The sequence below is a fragment of the Betta splendens genome, chromosome 22, assembly GCF_900634795.4.
Source record: "Betta splendens chromosome 22, fBetSpl5.4, whole genome shotgun sequence".
Lineage (NCBI taxonomy): Eukaryota > Metazoa > Chordata > Actinopteri > Anabantiformes > Osphronemidae > Betta > Betta splendens.
Genome location: NC_040900.2, coordinates 4507347 through 4529113, shown reverse-complemented (window position 1 = coordinate 4529113; position 21767 = coordinate 4507347). Strand labels below are relative to the sequence as shown.

The 21767-nt window shown below is 37.6% G+C and overlaps 1 protein-coding gene across 10 annotated transcripts in view; it reads right to left on the bottom strand.

The window, feature by feature from the left end:
* dio3a (iodothyronine deiodinase 3a) overlaps positions 1-17824 on the bottom strand; it is a 32226-nt gene extending 14402 nt beyond the window's left edge. Inside the window, exons 1-6 of one of the 10 annotated variants that reach the window (XR_008693670.1) lie at positions 16674-17102; positions 13713-13803; positions 4221-4305; positions 3894-3949; positions 3247-3508; positions 1376-1443 (exon numbers count right to left, since the gene is read on the bottom strand). The gene's annotated coding sequence lies outside the window, so the exon portion shown is untranslated. The other 9 variants (XM_055505818.1, XM_055505819.1, XM_055505820.1 and 6 more) reach the window with 9 other exon arrangements.
* Between the last annotated feature and the right edge of the window lie 3943 nt (positions 17825-21767).

Sequence of the window (21767 nt, the reverse complement as noted above, 5' to 3'; positions counted from 1 at the left end):
TTACTTTACACATGATAAATGGAAGGGCATGCTCATAAGGTGTCTGGTATGTTTCACTATTACAGTTGCTGCATGTGATGACAGAGTCCTGCGTCATATGTGCAGCTCATTTAGAATGGTGCAACACAAATGCGACCGTTACTAACGACTTCAACAGCTGACTCATCATTCCTTTTCCTGCCATCTTCTTTATAGGTCAACATTTAAAGCCAACATTTCCCATCAATAATATTGGACAAGTGGTAAGAACAGCCTCAGTTTTTATAAATAAATTAAATGAAATGATCACCTGCTGTGCCAAATTTGCTTTGAGGAACTTTGCTTTTGTTTTTGAGGCTGAACACCAGAGATGTATTTTAACTGCTTGCTTTTGCCTCCTTTAAACTTGGCAATGTTTCTGGTTCATCTGAGGACAATGCAGATGTGGGAAAATGGCCCTCTTTCTGCTGCTGCTGCTGCTGCTGCTGCTTACTTTTGAGATGGCATTATTCCAGTAACCACAAGTGATGGAATATCAAAGTCTAACCCACAAAACAGATTTATGATACGTTTCAGCACTGGCTCCTTCCCTTTCAAGTCAGAGAGATATCTCTCTCCTTTCACTGAATAGAACAGATAAAAATCTACCTTTTCCCCATCCTTCGCTTCACCTTCCATGACCCAGTGTCATGCTCAGCTCAAATGAACTGCAGTTACCTGCCCTGTGGGCCGTTTCTCAGCAACCAATAAAGCCAATGGGCTAAAACATGATTTAAAAAATTGCCTTATCTTGCTGGTCACATCAGTCGCCTTAAGTAGCATTTGGACGGACCAACAAGCACATTGAGTCAAAATAATTTGAAGAAAGAATATTTTGAACAAAGTTAATATATTGTTAAATTTTGCCGATAACTTTGTATGGGAGAACACAGTACAGTATGTTTTTGAATGAGTCACCTTCTGTGTCACTGATATGGTCACATTATATAGTCCCTGACTTTAAAGGCATTATAAAATCAGTAGTTTAGCTGTAGGGTTCATGATAGTGTTACAAAAACAAAACCTGGTGACGTTAGCTCAGGTATTAGTTTAAGAGCTTGCCAAAAAAAAAAAAAAAAAAAAAAAAAAAACACACACAATCTGTCACAACCAACTCCCCTAAAAAAGAAAACCAGACACCTATCCCGGTATCACAAAAAGGTCAGCATTTCATTCTTAAAGATCTTACTTAAAATTGACATTCCACACAAAATCGAATTTGTAGCAACCACTACTTTGCCTTTAGGTGGCGCACATGTGCATTCCAAAACATCTGCACTGCTGTTGCAGATGTACTTTTTTTGCCAAAAGCCCAAATACATCATGTACAAAGTAAAATTAACAAAGTCTAACTTACCTTTAGTTGCTTTGGTTTAAAGATCTAGCACAGTCACGCTGGTCCACTGCAATGGCTCACTGGGTCACCTGAATAAAAGAACACCATTGGTAAACAGCGCACAGGTACCTGTGAAAAATTAAGTTGTGGAAAGAAGCTATAAGAGGCTAAGTTTGGGCAGTAACTACAGGTCTGAAACTGCTGTGCTGCATTTAAGTGTGTCCGTCAACTAATTATATTATAAAATTGCTGCATGAGAGTTCATTTACATATTTTTAGAATTGTATTTACAAGTTTTCAAAATCTTCCTTTTCTCTTACTTGGCCAGACAAAAATGAGGGAGAATAAATTAACAGATATGTGCACACAAAACAAATAGCAATTGACTATTCTTTGAACTTTGAATATAATTAACCTGTAGTGCAATGCTTTTTCATGCAATATACTCAAAACAAGCTCAAAAATATATTTCTCTATCATTCTCTTTGTAGTCTGGGCTTGGTGGGGGTTCCTGGCAAGTCTTCACACAACTTAGCGTCTGCAGGCGTCCATGCCCTCGTTTTGCACTCCCCCAGTAATGATGATGGTAAGCATGTCGAAGGATGTCCTCATATGGCTTCTTTCACTGCTGCCTATTTGAGCTTATTAGTGAGTGGCCGTCTGTACAGTCAATGATGCCAGTCCTCAGGACAGATGGTGGCAAGCCAGGGCAAGTGAGAAACCTCTGTTTCTCTCTCTCTCCCTGTCCGCATCTCATTAAATGTTTGTGTTTACACCAGTAAGTGAAGTTGATAGAAGGTCTATGCATTTACCAAAACCGGAGATCCCATGAGAAAAAATAAAGTACTGCTATCCGTGAGAGGTCATTGTGCACTCAACAGTGTTTAATAGGATGTGTTTTCCGCCCCAAGTTGTCTCTGCGGGATACTGCTAAAGCAGTGGGACAAACATCAACTGGCAGCATTTGTGATGCTGGACAGGAAGGTGAAGCAAAACACTTGAGTGGCTAAGATCCTCAGCTACTGCCGAGGGCAGAGTAGATTAACAAACGGAGAGGAAACATTAGCAAAGGCTTTCTGTAAAACACGATTAGCTCTGTAGGTTTTCACACATTGCTATTCACTGAATCGTAATCATTGGTGAATTGGTAATTTATTTATTTGGTAGCATTTCATAAAGTTTGAGTCTACAATTCTGTTTAAAGAAATAATAAATTTTACCCCCTGTAAAAATAAATCTAACAAAACTCTGAAGGACTTTTAATTCACGTCATTATACTGTACTATACTATGCAATATTCCCAATACAATGACACTGGGTTACTAGCTCATCTTTGCATCCTGGTAAGTATATTCTATTAGGTTTCCTGTGGTGGGTAGCTTTGCCTTTAGTAAGGTTCATGTTTTTGGGCTTTAAGGTGTGTGCATCAAACCTAGTTACCGATCTGGTTGCAGTAAAGACAACAGCTGTCTGTTATTTAGAATTCATGTGTTTGTCACCCTCTGCGTTTATGTGGATGAATGCTACTTCATTCAAGCAGGACAAAACAACCTTTTCTAGTTTACAATTCCTTGCTACCACAACCAGATGGGCAGAAAAATGTAAGTGTGTGCTTTAATTAAACACTGCAAACATTTGGGCAAGGTTTACGTTTTTCTGATGCCGAGTGCATAAAAATGGCAGACTATGACTGCAGCTGCTTTTGATTCCTTCAATCGTTTTCTGAGCAGACACTTTATAAAGGCTATAACAAGAATCAAAACAAATTTTTACATTACCCAGATTACTTTAATTACCATCATCTTCAGTTCCAAGCGATTTCTTACTTTTTCTACTTTTCCCTACTTCCAGCCCATTTTCATTATTTTTCTTACTAATCTACAACTGCACACCTCCTTCCTTTCCCGTAACCCTCGTCTTCTCTTCATTATTGCATTGGCTTTGTAAGACCCCCTGGTGAATCCTGGCATCACACTCCCATTTCAAAGGAATGAAAATGCAGCACCAGTCTGTGCCATCAGTTTGCTCTGTTCCTCCTTTCATCTGCCTGGACATATTAAGACAAGAAATGCAAAGCTCTGCAGCAGCTCCCACATGAATCAGTCTAAGCCACCCAGTGGGAACGTGTGCTGGTCATTTCAGATCTGCTTCAGACTAGAGAAAAAGGGTGGAATGGACAGAAAGACAACAAGAATATATGTAATACTGATATTATTGTGTAATTGCACTTATCGTAAGTACATTTCTATGAATTATATTTGCATATTATGGGATATTTTCAACATAAGTGTTACTTTGCAAATATAAAATGTAACCTGCATGAGCCCCATGTGTGTTTTTATTAATTAACTTCTATAAAGCGTAAACCTAAACCAGACAACAATAAAGTTTTAAAAAGTTGGCAGTATTCCCAATGTTTACAAAAAGATAACGTTTAGCTTTATTTATTAATAAAAATAAGAGTAAGAAAGCAATGTGTTGTGGCTGAAAAAGGTCATATCCTACAACACCCAGAATGCATTGTGCTCCGAGTAATCACCTGAGCTGCAGTGATTGGATCTGCCTGTCGTTTAGCTCCGCCCCTCTCAACAGTTGCTGGGGCAGGTACAGAAAAAAAACAAAACAGAAAGCACATGGCAATAAATCCACAAATGTCTCTGAACTTTTGACGAGGAATAAATTATAATTTATAGAAAATATGGAGTATCTGAGTGTCCCTTCATTCTCAAATGCTACCCGCCATCGTTTGGGTCAACCCCCACTAAAAATCGGTGGAATTCTCTTTTAAATTCAGTAAAGCTTGACTAGATAAAGACTTCTCTGCACAATGTACTGGCATTCAACAACAATAAGTTATATCACTTACAAGGACTAAGTGGTAGAAGATGAGAAAGTGTCACGATCATGGTGGATTAGGCCTGTCAATGGGCCCAGAGGAAGGAAACATCACTCTGAACAGATAGACAGTTCATTTCAGTACACTCATACAGACACAGGCAGAACATGCAAACTCAAGACAACCATGGAATTGAATCATAAAAATAGGAAACAGCCTAACTTAGTAACCACCCTACAAGTGAATAAGCTCATCTTCGCTAGACCCCTACATGATAAACATCCAAAATTAAATAGGGTTTGATCAATCACCACCACCACACAATAAAATTAAATTAAATAGAACAATATGGTTTGACCCAGCACAAACGTAAACCACATTTTGTTAGTATAAACAAACTGCCAATAAAGCAAATAAAATGCCAATAACACAAAAGGGGCGAGGTGTTTTGGACGAGGGACTTAGAGCAATAAAAAGGAGGTTAAGAGGACCTATGTTTAGCCGAAAAGGAAAGATAACTGGGAAAGAAACAAGCCAGGTCTACACAAAGATGCTTGTATGGGTAAGAGGGAAGGACGCCAAACTCGCAAGACCCAAACAAAATGAGCTTGGGGCTCTTGAGAAGGAAGCATCTCTATACACAGCCTACACACAGACACACGTTTCTTTGTGGGATGTTGCCACAATGAAATTATCACTAGATTTAAGCTGCAAGAATGACTTGAATCATGGGTTTATGCTAAAAGTGAAACAGAAGCAGATCATTCCTTTTTGAGTGGGTGCAAACCAAGTAGTGAGCAATAATGAGGAGGAGGAGGAGAACAGTGAGTTGTTAAGCAAAGGAGGGGAGCAGTGAAACAGTTACAAAGGGATAGCTGAAATTTCCTTCTCTTTATATTTTTGATTTGCTGCCTAACAAAAACAACGGATGTATATTCATTAGATAAACAGACTTATGTTATTGAGCTGGAAAATTATCTGACTTACACACACTAACTTAAAACTGCTCAAAACAACCGGTTACATGTCAGGAGAACATAGGTCATACTGAAATCAAAGCTCATCTGTTTAACAGATTACATATAGCGAAAGTACAAAAACAGAGGTTGCAAAAACTAAAATCTCTAAATCAATCAAGTCAAGAATTAACAGACATAAATCATTGTGAATAAAATGCTCCTTATTACACTTTTCTCAAACAACAATTATCATATTTTGGCTGAGACTGTCTTTCCCCCAAAGACCCCAGACAGTTTCTTGACTCAACCATCTATAATACTTTATGATCTTAATCCTTCCAACAAGAAAATGAAGGTGAGGGCCTTCAGCCTCCTACACAGCACTGAGAAACTTTTTTTCCTGATCACATCCCAACAGTCTGGTTACATAAGGAGTCAACAAAAGTCCACTTTCAATTTGTGATTCCATATTTAATGTGTTTGTGGGGGAGGTGAGAGGTTTTTTTGAGGAGTAAACACCTACCTACATACCAGACAATGTGTTAGAGCTGTCTGGAAGGAAAAAATTAGAGCCATAGGGAAAGATGCAAACTAAGACATTTAAATAACAGACTGCTGAGCACAGAGTTATTTCATATCAAGTCACAAACAGATTTGTTTTTTGGGAAAAAAGGTTTCCCTGAATTACTTGTAGTATGCACAAATGGAATGTAATTCTTTTGTAATGAAAAATCATCAAAGAAATGAAGTGAAATGCAGGTCTCACAGCAGCTACAGTACACAACACATGCTTTTGCATCAACCAAGAAAAATATTACTCCATATACGGTCATTATAACAAACCAAGCCCAGAGAGGGCAAATAAAATCAAAGACTAAAAGAGGAGAACAGAAAAGCTACATGACTAAAATTACACCTGTTTTAAAGCGCTATTTAAATCTGAATCTGAAGTGTGATTAGAATGTGATCTGGCCAGACCAGGGGTGGTCTGGCTTGAACTGATCTCAGCCAGAGTCTGCCAGGTGTAATTCAATGCAATCTGTACAATGTGTTTCTTACATTTGCAACAAAAGGAGGTAGAAAGGTCATAACTCATTCTGAAGTTTTGTGTTTCACATCAGACCTTGCATATCGTATCTACATAAAGAGAATTAGTGTTGTAGCAACAAATTACTTTACATCATTTTGTTGCATTCTTCTGCCAAATCAGGAAAACACAACCGGTCTATCATAGAAAGTAAACACAGTTTAGACAATATAACATCTAATAACCCAAGGCTTTAGATGTAGCCAGCAGAATAGGAATCATTTTGTCTAGTGCCGACTCACAAGTAAATGTGAGCCTGCTCTGGCCATTACGGCTGCCATTTTTCAACGGGGTTGCACCCCATGTGTTTTATGGCACATCATTCATTACAACAAGCAAAGTGTTCATTTCATATACTGTACTTGGAAACCGCTGAGTCAGAAACAGCATTCATGTCAGTCACTTTTACCAAAAAAGCCAGTTTTGCTGTGGAATATCGACCTTATAAATACTACAGCCTTAATAAAAAGTTCTAAAGTTAAATGTTTGGGCATTTAAGGAGGGTCTTTGAAAGGCAGTGACATCACTCAAAATCAATGCGCTCAGCTAAAACTAGCCCTTCCCTCTCTTGCCCTACTACGCAGTATAAGGCTTTATCCAAGCCTTCCAGTATTTAATGAAATTACAATTAATTAGCACATAACTAGTTTTTTCTAAAACATAACTAAATGTATAGACAACAGTATACTCAAACCCAACAAACCTGATGTTTTCATGTTCTTTCCATACTCCAGTACGGGCAGTGCCATTTGGCTAAAAAGCAATCATTACCGTTTCTTTTAAAATCATTTCGTTTACTACTATTACCTGGGTAACTAACTGGGTAGTCAAAAACAAGATAACAAACCACAATGTCACATTTCTTGATCATCAGCATTATGAAATGTTAACGGTGCTTCAATCTGCAGTTGTGGCCATGCCAACACAAGTCAGCGATGACGCAATACCCATATTTTTGGTTTTTCTGCTTCTTCCGATGCACTGGTTTCCACGGAAACAAAGCCCCTTTTTATATCAATGTCATCAGTGCACTTTTCATTAGCAGTGAGATGACTGGATAGATGACTGGACAGATACAGATACACGGTGGATGTGCGTCAGTTTGTGTGTGTGTGTGTGTGTGTGTGTGTGTGTGTCTTCTGATTGAGTATCTGTGTGTCTGTCTCCTCCTCCTTTGCTAGGAATTTCAAATGACATTCCTTTCACATCTAGACCTGATATAAGTCCAACTTGACACAGTCACATCTCAGATCTTGTTGACATGCTGTGAGCTGGCAGGAGGCAATGGTGCAAAGCAAGTTAATGCTGAGCAAAGAGAGACAAAAAAAGAGCAAGGGGAAGAGACGCTATGAAGCTACAGGATCCAGCTGTGTATTTGCCGTTTTATCCACCCAAAAGGTCACACAAGGACAGACCTGAACATTCGCTGCCTTGAAACTTGCCAGTTTTTTGCAAGGCAGAAGACAAGGGTGGATTTATACAAAATGCAGACAATCTTTGATTGAAGAGAACAAATGTACTTCATAACGATGATTTATAAGCCAAAATTGCATTTTTTTTCAACTTAATCCTGTAACATTAAGTTCTACGATGAATATGTTCAGAGCCATATGGGTAACTTAAGGGCTCTACAAGCATCAGGAAGGGATATGGAGTACCAACGCAAAACCAGGGGCTAAAGAAGGCGAAAACATTCATCTGAGACAGAGACGCGTCTCCATGGTAATTGTGTTGACATATAAATGGCTAAAAGGCTATAGGCCTGGGGAAAGGACAGCCTGGACATAATGAGAAGCATGTAAGTGAGCATAATGAGAAGCAGAACATATGGAGGCATCCTACGTGCCCTGCATGTCTGAGGGCCAGTATATTTGTTAACTTGTTTATAGATGTTCATGTCCGTACTAATATTTTATTTACATGATGATTTTTACAAAGCAGTAAACATTTTAATTAAAGGTTCTCCACGACCTTGAAATTAGAACCAAATTGACAGAAAATTACCTGTGTTATGTCGTTTGCATTTACTGTGAACTATTCCCCTTAGGTTTCTATAAACTATGCAGCGAGGGCCTCTTTCTATAGCCTACAGTATGGATGTCTCTAAGAACGTAGGGGGCTGTTAACCTAAAACAGCTTTTCAGTGCCAAAAAAAAGAACGTTTGAATGTCAGCCCAAAGGCCTGAGTGAATGAGAGCCCATGGTTGATTTCCACATAAGCCTTTCACCCAAAAATGTCCAGATTTTCTTTTGTGTGGGTGAGTTTAGCAAACAACACTGCCAAATGTATACTGGTGCAAAATTAATTGTTTGAATGCATTTTAGAACTCTTCATGCGTGTAAGATGCTGTCAGATGAGAGTAAGGATAAATGTAAAAAGTATGCAAATTAATTTGCCACAGTCAGCATGAGCCAAGAATACAGTGACCTAGTTGATAGAAAAGTTTAGAGACATGGGGGGGGGGTGATACTGAGAAAGCCAATTGGAATGTTTTGAAGTTTAATTTAAAGTTTCTGTGACTTGTGCGACAAGGTGTTTAATCTACTTTTTAAAATTACTTACACCAAATTTAACACAAAAGAGCCAACCATTTGCCTTTACTGTCTAGGAGACGCTCATTCACAAGATGAAAGTGTGGGTTTTGGAGAATGCTTTTATGATTCGCTGTTGCATCAGCCATGTCTCAACTTACATTGTGGAAGTGATGCATTTCCAGTAGAGACTTGGAACTAGTCTGTGTATTTTACTGGAAGAATGGTTGACAAAACTGTGACTCACTCCAGTTTAGCTGAAACAGCACTGGTTATGGACCAGTGTGCTGATTTGTTCACCAATACAATGTAGGTGTCATTCCAAAAGATGTCAGGTTTAGAGTTTATAGTATTCCTGGAATTACTAATTTAAGTTTTAGTTTAATTCTTTAAATGCTACATATTATGGCAATAAAAAAAAGGTGCAACCATTTAATTAATTCAACATTTCATCATGTCTGCATAAAGTAAAATGGAACAAATGATCAAAATAGATATGAAGACTAATAATAATTATTATTCAATTACTGTTTCTTAAAAGTCTCCTTTTTTTCTTCAGTGAAATAGCTTCATAGGGGATGCTCACTGCATGCAAGGCTTTTTCCTAGCATGCATATCAGATGTATACTGGACCTAAAATTACACAAGCAAAATCAACAATTTCCCTCTGATCAAAACATTAGTCTAACACACTTGACACATTTTTAGTAAATAGTTTTTCATTATTTCTGTTGTCTGGATGTTTGGGGCGGGGCATGAAGGAAGCTCATTAAGGCCTTTGTGGGACAAACGTCACAGCTTAAACAGAAAAGGTGAGTCCATGCGTGAGTTGACTGGGCTCAGACATGTTTGGAATAATGGTTGAACAGAGACAACTGAACTTTGCAACGTTAGTACTTGAACTTCATGCAGAGTTTTACGCACAGTACGTGGGCAAATTACCTTGTTAAAACAAGCTAATCATTTTATAATGTATTTGGAAGCTTATTCTATACACCCGCTGTAATTTAAGTGATTAATACCACATTTGACTCTAGCATAACAAGCTCAAGTCATACGTATTTTTAACTAGAGGTAGTACTATCATTAGTTGTGAGGTGTTTCATGTAAGGAGGAAGTGAGGAGTCTCTTATTTATACATTAATGTATGCACTGTCTACTTTTGCCATGCGTGGGAGTTCTCGGGTACAATTTCTTTCACCAATGTTGCGTTTCGGTTTGACAAGTAAAAACTATTGCCTGGTACAGCCATGCAACATGATAGAAAAGGAATGGCAATCACCAGGTAAGCTGGAAGTGGGAGATAATTGAACAGAGCTGCAGAATGAGGCAAACGTAAAGAAGGGAAAATAAAAACCAAACAAAACACATTTGTTGCACCTGTGGCACAGGCTCCAATTTGTTTGTCACATCTGAATAAGGTGAGACGTGACTGTTTATAGGATGACTTCATCAAAATTCATGTTAACAGTTTAGTTGGTTTGCAAATCACAGGAGAAAGAAATGCAAAGATGAAACGTACACAATAAGGCAAACAGATACAGCCATTGATTTTTCCCCACTTGTTTAACTTAAAATTGTTAGTCAGAAATTAAAGTCAGAAATTAACTAAGCTAATAAACTCCAGTCTGATTCAAGCAGTACATGGCATCAGTGTGTGCTCTAACTAGTACATAACCTACCAGGTTAGGAAGCTGACAGCTGATAAACCTACCACAACTGCTCTAGTCCATGTGCTGGTACCTGGGTTCAAAGCAAGAGCTTAATGTAATTCTCTAGCACAACAGGATTTGGATTAGTCCCAAAAGGGTCAGCGAGGTTAAGAGCTGCTAAGTAGTAGTGTTTAAATCCTTCCTAAGCCCAGCCACCACAATACAGAGCCCCCTACACTCCTCTGGGCTCATTTCATCCCAGGGTGTGGTTTGGACAAGTGGAACAGCAAAGGGGAAGGTTGTGAACTCACGTGCAATCCTGTATTTCCTCTAGGATTTCCTGGTGAGTCTAAGGACATGCTACACATGTCCCACAATCAGCAACAGTGGCTGGTTGGCATGGCTGCTTTGGTTTTGACTTAATTGTTTAGCAAAGCTTGATTTGAGCTCTAGTTCCCCGGGTCATGTCAGGTTATGCAGGCTCTTGGGATTAACTACTGTACTGTAACACTGACTTTCCTACAGACTCTGTAACTGTGTCAATACAAACCATCAGAGCAGCAGGAGGTCAAATTAAAATAAGACAAATGAGCTATAAAGCAAAAGAGCTATACATTAAAAAATATTTTTAAAAATATTTAAAATGTCATTCATTTAAAATGTATTAATAAAAATAAATAAAAAAAATTGTACATATTTAAGATTATTATTAAGATAAAGTGTCCACTTGTGGAGCTAAATACTAATTATAAAACTACTGAAATTATTGCATTTCTGCTAGTGTGACACACCATACAATAAGTGGGTCAATAAACACAACATGGCCTGCCTTCTGGGTCACATTTTACCAAGCATAGTGTCTAAGTAGCCTCTGTTGCAAATATTACAGCATCATGCGCTACGGCATTACGCAAAAATGTAAATAACTTTAAAATTTTAGATAAATATTTAAATAGATAAACAAATAACTGCCCGATAGAGTACATTTTTTCAAAATCCTGATTTAAACAGCATCCTCTACTATGGTTTTTGTTTACTCAGTGCAGATTTACCTTAGATGAACCGAAGTATTTGGCTTGAGCTAGATGTGGGACACAGAGACAGCGATGGGAGGGGGGGAGGAAGACAGCAGTGTGAGCAATCTAAGCAGAATAAGCAGCAAGAGGTTGATTTATAATTAAAGTGAATGTCTGTTCAATACCCCTGCTGGTATTGTGATAGCCACATTTGAGAGGTTGAGATAGCTTTGCTGCTGAGAACTTAATTTGAATTCTGAAGTATCATACATCTTGCGGCATATTCAGACACCCTTGCATATCTGGGGTGAAGAAGCTCCATTTACAGATGCAATACCATACTTTAATTGACACTCCAAAAACAACTTCAGCCAATTATCACAGAAAAAGGTTGGTTAAAGAATTAGCTGTTTTGAATTTTAATAACAGTGATCGATTTGTGTGAATAATGCAATAAAAATGGTACAATTTCCGTTAGAGTAACGTTTGTCAGTTCCAGCTTGATACTATATCCAACTAACAAAGATGACGCTTTACAGTTCCCTGCCAAAGCAATGAAATTGCAACTCCAATTCATTCAGTAAGCTCAGCTGTTTTTCCCATTTCACACTGGTACTAAATATATATTGACATGAATCACAAGCAGATGAGGTTGTACAAGGTACCGATCTGCTTCAGCCCAAAGCCCAGGAAATTGGTGCCAGAAAGGGCATTTGGGGTAAAACCTGTGCCAAGCCAACATATAGACGTGTCTATTTTCTATGCCTACCCAAGGTGGGATGAGGGGAAAGTGACGCTGACTGAAAATTCTCTGTTTGAAATGACCGCGTCAAAGACGATGATTCCTACTTGCATGCGTGTTAAAGTGTAGGGTTTAACTTGGCCTCTGACTAAAGTCCTATGTAGAACTGGTGTTTTACATTGTTGTGAGGCATAATAAATATTTTTTTTATTTATATAATATATATATAATAAATATTTAGATGAGTTTCTCTTTAAATAAAATAAAATATTGGATTAATTGGAAATTAGAAATGGAGGTAAAATGTCAAGTAAAAGATCAATTAAAGAAACGGATGTCTCTACTGACAGAAATAGGACAGGATAGATGGTTTAGATAATGAAAAGGAATCAAGCATATTTTTCTTCCTCAAATGTTATGTAACTTTTTTTAATGGTTACCTCACAGTCTGGAGGCATGCAAGCTGATAAGGTTATTAGGATTCAATTAGACCTGTCCATGTCTTAGTGTGCAGCAGGATTGAAAACAAAGAAATTGACATATAATGGCTTGGACACAAGCATAAAAAAGCAAACCTCAAGTGATTATGCAGGTGTTTGCTCACAGCGTCATATTCAACAGCTGTGTAGGAACATGCTTTTATTAGGAGTTTACTGCCAGTTGTGCTCATTACCTGACTACATGTTATGCTGTAGAAGGAATGCTGTTGTGAATTCTCCCAGTGTCTATACCACCCAAGAGGCTTGTTTGTCTGTAACATGCCTTCTTTTTCAGAACAAGCTCAAAGTATAAACTGCCAGTCATACCTAAGTGGTCATAATAGCTTTCTGTATGTTCCTGTTTGCGTTTGTGCAAGACTTCAACTTATAAACACTGAAGATATATGTTGTCTGTTATTATAAATATGGAAGTTTATTGCCAGAGTTCCAGCAATTACAGTAAAGAACAGAAAAGCTGTCTGAAAAGTTCTTCAAAGAGGTATATAAACATTTAATAACTATACACAAGACTGAAAAAGACAGTTGGTGATGAATGAACTTTCCATCTTTCCCATCATTAGCTGCCGCAAATCCGATGCAAATCTGCAGGATATTTGGCTCATAAAACAAAATGGTGCCCTTTTGCACCTAATAAAAAGGCACAAATTAACCCACATCCTCATTTCAGGAAAAACTGCAGGTTACGGAAGGGCATCTAAATAGTTGTATGACTTCAGTTTTCAGTTCCACTTTCACACCCAAACTTAAATTGTTAGTATGTCACGCCATGTAGAAGGTGAATGTATATAATTCTACAAACATGGTCATTACAGAGGTGTCAGTATGCACACCTTGCCTTCTCATTTACGTGATAATTAAAGCTCAAGCCATTAACCTCCCACATTCAGGCAATATTCATAAAGAAGTATGCATTAACGTGGCAAAACTTTAGATGTTTGTCACATAATCTAGAGGGCTTGTAAACTTTGTTGCTTCCATATGATTATAGATTTAAACATTTTTAATCAGTGGTCGTCTGTAGGTTTGAAACATACTCCTCTAAGATTTACTGTTTCATCTCACATTGGGAGGTGATGGAAGGGCTGTGCGATATGCCAGGGTCTGATCACAGAACATGTGCAGCAACTGAAACATAGGAACCATATGGAAAAATCAGCAGGAGACATGAATAAAATAAAAGAAGAAATGGCAGAAAACAGCATGCACGTGGGAGGAGTGCATAAGTGCATCAGATAATCATTAGTCAGTAGGTTGGACATTTTGTCCTCTACAGATAATTCAGTTTATTAATAGTAATCCAAAAAGGTAATTACGTTTATCACCAACTTAATCATTTACTGAACAGAATGCATTTCGTTATTATAACATACTATAACACTATTTTAATGAGGTAGCCTAAAATACAACAGCAAATATTTACAGTAAGTGACAGAATAAAAACCATAAAATGTCCATGCTAGTAAAATAGAAATGTATGTTGTGTAATTTAAAACTTCTACATGTGGCATTCATTGGCTGAATCTTTATGTAAAAAAGGTACAAATTAAGTTAAGTAAGGCAAAACTTACACACCAATGTGGACCTGTGATAGCCAGTCCCAAATGGTTACTGTACCTTTATACTTTAGCTAATAGTATTCTCAGGTAGTTTAATAAGAGTGGGGCCTGCAAACAATTTGCAAAGCATTAATAACAAGGGGTTGAGTTGACTTCTCCTGCATGGTGGCCATTGCAAGAATCTATCGACGTTTCTCAACAGAACAAATTTAAAAGAAAAGAAAAATGTAAAATGTACTGTACAGTAAATCTCAGGTTATACAAGAGTGTGTGTCCATATACGCAGTACTTCAAAATACATTGATGCCACCATTACAGCACCTTATACGCTGTATACAGTGTATTTCCCATGATGAATCACATCCTATTAGGCCATAGGCAAGATGTTAAATGACAAACATCACTGTATCTAAATATTGTCCATCTCAAAACACTGTTCAAAGTCTACATCCCCATTTCTCTAAACAGTCCTTCCAGGCACTACATCACGCACAAATAAAGCTTAGTGTTAAGATCACAGAGAGCAGAAGTTTAATTATCACAGAGATAAACATTAGAAATGCAAGACACATTATGAATGCAGCATATGGGTTGGTGCCTCCTGGAGGTTTGGTTCAATAGTGTCTAGTGTACTGGATACATGAATAAATTCTGGTTTAAATGTCTTATTCCCTTAAGACATTTAAGAGTTTAGTGTACATTTTTAGATAAATGAATAAATAAAAACGCTTTGATAAAGGAACATGTCTCTTAAAATTGCTATTTTTCACTAATACATATCCAATTAACAATCAAAATGAACATAAAACATTTAATTCCGGGTAATTGTAGCAGGAATTTGACATATTCAAAAAAATATGTAAATCGCAAAAGTGCAGGGCATGCTAGATTATTTTCAAATACTTCTGCAATTATTTAACACAATCACAAGTCAATGCAAATAAATAACAGTTCAAGTTGAAATGATCAATGATTAGATTTTTTTCTGAAAAGAAAACTTTCTGGCCCATGCCAAGGGTCTGCTTTCGTCAATGTTACGGTTTTGGAAAGCAGCATCTGATGCTGGTGAGACTGTGACGTCGGAGCAGTTTGCAGTCAGACGTTCAGTACTCAAAGACTCAAGGTATGATAGCATACGATAGCAACACTAATGTCAAGTATTGTGTAATCATATTACCAAATCATAACTACAGTAGAAAGAAAAGTTCAATATTTTTTGTCCTCAACTTATAAACTGGTTAGAACCATCAAGTCAGCTCCAGGACAAATTAAAGTTTCCACTTAGTAGATTGCAATCAGTCCCTACAACATCTCCATTTCTTAAACCATCAGGGGAGACATAATTCCAAGAATTATCGTTTAATTCAGAACTCAACATATTTAAGGAGTGAACAAATGCTGCATCAAAATGAAACTACTTGTTCCGGCAATCAGATATATAGTGATGTTGTGTGGACTCTTTAAAGATCAAACCAGCCTTAAGCCGCAGGGTAACCGACTGCACCCTTTTATGTGCTTTAAATTACCATTTACAATTACCCCAAGCATCCAGCCCCACAATTTGTCTATTTTTGAATATCACATTTTACTAAGTGCCTCTTGTACACAGAATGACAGAAATTAAAAATTACACTGAAGTTGTGCATAAACATCTAAAAATGTGTTTCCCATTTGCTCTAATTTGCTCTGCTTTGATTTAAATGCTGTCTGATTACTGCTAAAGTGCATGAAGCCATGCCAAACTAGTGTTCATTCAATATTCAGTTTTTCTATGTCCTCTTTCGTTTTATAGCAGCCTCACATAGAACACTCCAGGCATTAGTTCACTGGGGTACAGCAGTGAAATAAGACAAGTCCAATAAGATGCATCATTATGTAATTTCCAAGATAAACCTTGCAGTTTAGATGGTGTTTAAAAAAAAACAGTGTGAAGCATCCTTGTCCACCCACTGTCTGCACAAAAATAAGCTGGGAAAAAAGTATATATATACACTCTTTGGCTTCAGAAAGCTTTTGATATACTAGGCTATTTCCTCAAATACATTGTTTAGTCAAAGTAATAAAGTCAGTCACATCTGCATGCATTTCAAATCAATTTAGCCACTAATCAATAACCTTACATTTTTCCTAAAGACCTCGTTTGTTATCTAAAATGCTATTTATGCCATATATAAACATTCAGCTGCTAAACATTTAAATGAAACAATATGTCTACAACTCCCCAAGCAACAGCAGAGTCCAACTAAGCGAACAGTTGGTTGTAGTGACTAAACCAAGTAGCTCAGGTAATGACCATCCTTGCACAAACAAGCAAGCTGTAAATATATATGCATATATTCACAGCTCACGAAATACACAATTTACAATTTTGTTTTTCCAAAACAAAAACAACATACATTAGACATGTTAGCATGAGCAGCTACAGTATCCTAAACCTACCTTGTTGTAGTGTTAGCCTTAGCTTAGCCGGTTAGAGACTCGTCAATTCAATGTTGTGATGCAGCCCACAGCAAAAAAAGGTCGATAAATCCTCTGACGAACTACTGATGAGTTGAAGAACAAAATCACGACGGGGACGACTCCAGGCTCGCGCGGACCACGTGGTACCGTGGACAGGTGAGCTTGATTAAGGCTGTAACCTAGCAACGCACAGAGTGAGCCGAGCCGCGGCGGTTTAAATGTCCCGCCATGTTGAAAACGAGCCTAAAATCCCGCCTCGTTGACGTTAATAACCCAATTAATGCTGAAGATCTCGAGTCAGCTTTATAATGATTTTGGCTGAAAATAACTAATGCAGCCTTTGAGTTACAGCTTCCTACTAGAATGAAGCCGAAACAAAACTGTGAATTGCTGACTTAATAAGTGCTGCTGACATTATCGATCCCTAGGGCCAAATTTTGTAAAGTAAATATATATATAGTTATATATATATAATCTGTCTGTAGAAAAGAGGCTATTGTGCAAAATTCATACTTTAGTGCTTAAAATATGCGTTGGTGCTTTTACTTTTGTAATTTACAAAGAAACAAATATGTTACTGTATTGGCAAGTTTTAAACTATATGACATTCAGTTTGTGTGTTTGTGTGTATTGTCTGTAAATGGCACATTTGTCCCTGTATCAGGTATATCACATGTTACAACCCAATGGCTTTTGCATAAAAACCCAATGGCGTGTGGAACTGCGGGCTGATTTGCGTCACTGTTTATCACCAAATCACGTCGCCCCGCAGCGGAGAGTTGCGCGTCTTCATCCATTATCAACCATCTACATACCTGATTTCAGATAAATAAATGAGGCGCATCTTGAAAACGAGGAATGAGCGCTTCTGTGGTGTTAAAGAGTGTGAGAGGAAGTCAAGGCTAAGCGCGTCTCTGACACAGCTGATGAGATTAGCCCGCTGTGTCTGCGCTGAAGCTCCTGGCTCGTGGCTCTCATCGCGCCACTCACCTCAGCTTCCCTCTTCCTCTGCCTCCCGTCGCTCCCCTGTCGCAGGCTCGTGCACCGGTGCCAGCAGAGTAACACCGCCCCCTGTAGGACCACGGCGGGACTGCAGCCTAGAGACGCTGCTCTGCATCTCAAGGAAGCGCTGTAGGTTCTCATCACGCTGCATGTAGGAGGCATTTTAAGGCGTTCAACAGTGCAACTGTAGCAGAAGACAAAGACATTTAGTAGGATTAGATGAGAAATATTCAAACAATATAATAATATCATTATATTCTATTTAATTTTAATGCAATAAACATATTTATATGTCGAGTATCCTCCTAGACTTTCATCATTCTGTCATTCTCATTATTTTTAGTTTTACCTGATAATTGAATAGATAATAAAGAGTAATTCAAGGACACAGATTTTTATTTGACTCTAATTTGACACTTTGTTTAACACAAGGTTGTGCATTCCTTCACGGATAATAATGTCTTTTATAAAGCATTATTTAAAAGTCGTTTGCTTTTTAAGAAGGTTAAACGAGTTTAAAGTGCAGTTTCGCAGCAGACCTGTGGCCTCCAGGAAGAAACTCGCAGGATACTCATGCGCACACAAGCGAGGGGTTGTAACATTTTGTCTATGAACCATGGCTGTTATTGGCAGCCTGTGATGTTCCAGATGGTGGTAGTTTTCCCTTCCAGCAGTCTTTCAGTCTTGGCTCCGAGCCACCTGTGAGTCAGGTAGGGGAGGTAAGGACAGCTTGGCAACAATACACTGTGATACACAAGCCAGGAGGATGCTGTGGGATTTGAGAGAGCAGACGGGTGTCTAACCTAGATCAGTAACAATTCATTTCAGTATTCCCCAGCAATACTTGTGCATCATCTGGTGTATGATGTTACCGTACATCGTATATAGGACCAGCATGTTTCAGATTTTTTATTCGACGCATAATGTGCTGCCTCCCATGTGTTTCCAGCCTGAAACAGTCATATGGTAGTTGCTTTTAAGCTCCTGTGGGTGATCCTGCATTGGATATCCCACGCAGGGTCACATGATAAGCAAATAGACCGGGCGCAGGTTTATGTCAGGTCATAGTTAATATGCAGGAAGCCAGAGAGGAAGAAATTGCTTTGGTAATCTTTCGCTTATACTGACGTCACGTTATATTAAACCGGCTCCTGATTTCTTCCAGCTACAACCTGAATACTACGAATAATAATATTACTATTATTATTATTAATAATAGTGTTCTTTGTAGTAACTATTGTTTGTCATGGTATTTGTGATGGAGAAAATTGATATAAAAATCAGAATAAACTAGGGGATTTACCAACAGTTTATTCAATTTAGAAGCACAGATATTTCTCTGGAGACTCATAGTGACTGATAACAGCAGGAATGCGGCTCCCGCTCAGACACGTCTCCAGACAGTTCAGAAATTGGCAGAGAGAGAGGCTGGTGTTACAAGATGCACATAATCAATATTTACGGCTTCCTACGCTTTGCATGTTCTTTACTTTATGATGTTTGACTGTGGGCTGGTGTGAGCTCTAACTTGTCACATATTCAAACTGTAAATCCGTTAGCAGAAGAATGATCACTTAGTCACGATGTTGCAGGCAGTTGATGGCGATCTGTGATGTGCTGCATTCCAAACAGCTGTCTATCTGCTGGCTCTCTGCTCCGCTTAACTCTTCTCCTAATGACCCAAAAGAAAACAGTGGGACTTCAGGTGGTCCTGGGTTGTTTCCATAAGTGGTGTCGACTCAGGATAAAGCTACAGGAAACCAGTGGAAACCAAATTTCTGATTTCCCTGACCCCCCCTGCAAACAAGCACATTTGTTTACAATTGGCCTTCTGCTAACCAATCCTTCGTGACTCACAGCTTCACCTTCACCTTGTGTAACATCAAGATTTAATACTCTCCCTGCAGCAGGAGATAAGCTACTACGGCCAACTGTTAGAGGAATACAAGGCCAACAGCATCAAAACAGCACTCTCATTACGGAAACAGGAAGTAATCCATAAAGCACATGTGGTAAAAAAAAAGCTTCACTTCTAAGAAAAACTTAATTCCACATTTCCCCTCACAAAAGAGCTTTGCACTCCCCGGTCACTCACATATGTAATCAGCTCAGTGCAGAAGAATGATAAAGCAAATGGTGCTGCTGAACAACCAGGCGTGTTCATCAGATATTAGTGATTGTTTTCATTAGTCTCCAGATTGAGGTATAGATCACATGCTTGAGACGGCCTGTGGGATCAGAGCTGCACCAAGAGCTGCAGATGTTTGTTTGGTTTTGCAAATAAAGGTTCTTCTGTTATCTGGCTCCCTCTTGTGTTCCAAACAGACCACCTCAACTACATTACACCATCATTTAAATGCTGCATATTTTTATTTAAATGAATCATTATTATTCATTTATGATCATGATTAATTAAGGTTTTGTTTCAGTATTTTAGCTGATTTGGAAAAGAATTGTATTAGACAAAAAGACAGGTTTTCTGTATGTTTATGTAAATGTTTTTTTGTGGAAATAACACACTGGCTGTACCTTATTTATTTTACACTGATTTTTTTAGTGATTGTTATATATTGTTTTCAGACTAAGTGCTGTCAACTAACAAGAAGCCACATGTGTTCATTTTTTTAAGCTAATAAACATGTTCACATTCCAGTTAAAGCATGTGCCTCGTCAGTGAAGTACTGGAACTCGATGCATATTTGAAAATATAAATTCAAATAATCTCTTTATTCATTCTATATACTTGTACACCACTAAATACAGTGATAGGAACTCACAATGGGCATGAACATTTGTCAGTTGTTAAGATGATGGAGGGAACCTTGCAGATTAAAAAAAAACAAAAAAAACAAAAAGACAGTTTTTCTTCTGTGGCTGAAAGTATGGCCAAAACAGGAGAAACAAGACGGTATGTGCCAGATTGGCTTCTTTCACTTGCTAATGATGTTTTATTCTGTACAGAGGGACAATTTGTACAAAATTAATCTAGATATATAACACTACATGAAACAAGGTAAATCATATATACAATATTAAATGAATCATATAGTACAGGTCACATACAAAAAGGACACTTTAAGTTATGTTTTGGAAATAATATGTTAAAATTAAAAGATCTGCAAAGTCCTGCAGAAGGAGAACAAGCCACCAAATTGTCTTTAAATCATGTTTTGCTATCATGAATGACTTGTTTTCAGCACTAAAATAAACCTCAAACATCTCTGACTCAAACTCATAAAAACCATAAAACTCTCTCCCCGCAAGCAGGACTGTTTTGTAGATGCAGGAACCTCGACAACAGAAATCAGTTTGGTGAATGGCATTCCTCCAAGGTAAAAGGTACATGTTTAACATGGTAGTTTTAATTTACATCTTTTGCACTCAAGCAAATACAGTATTAATACAGTTAACAAGCCAAGTCACAATTGAGTTTCTTTTCAGCATCTGGCATTTTTATGGCCATTTGATACCTGCCTGTTTCAGAGTTGGGCATCCTGAATGGCCAGGAAAAAAAAAAAAATCCAAACCTTACATCCAAGCTACGAACCTCCGAAGATAAAAAAAAAAAAAAAAAACTAAGAAATACAACACATCAAATATGAAGAATTCTATCAGACCTTCTAAATTTAAACAATGGTACTGACTGGAAGACACTTTCAGCCTGTTAGCAACTTCCTCAATGAGGAGGATATATATATATATATACTATAATATATAGATATATAATATATATATATATATATATATATATAATAGATATATTATATATAATATATATATATATATATAGATATATATATATATATATATATAGATATATATATTATATATATATATATTATATATATATAGTATTAAACCTTAAACCAGAGAAAGGCAACAAGCAACGCACGACGCAACCTGTAGATTGTTCCCCATTTTTTGGGTAGTTTCTCGTTCAAGTAATTTGAGCTATTTTTGTTTTTTAAATAAATTACATATACAATAATATTTTATTTTTAGTTATCAGCAAGGCTTTACACATCTTTATAGCATAAAACAACACTATATAACATAATGAGGCAGAGGTCC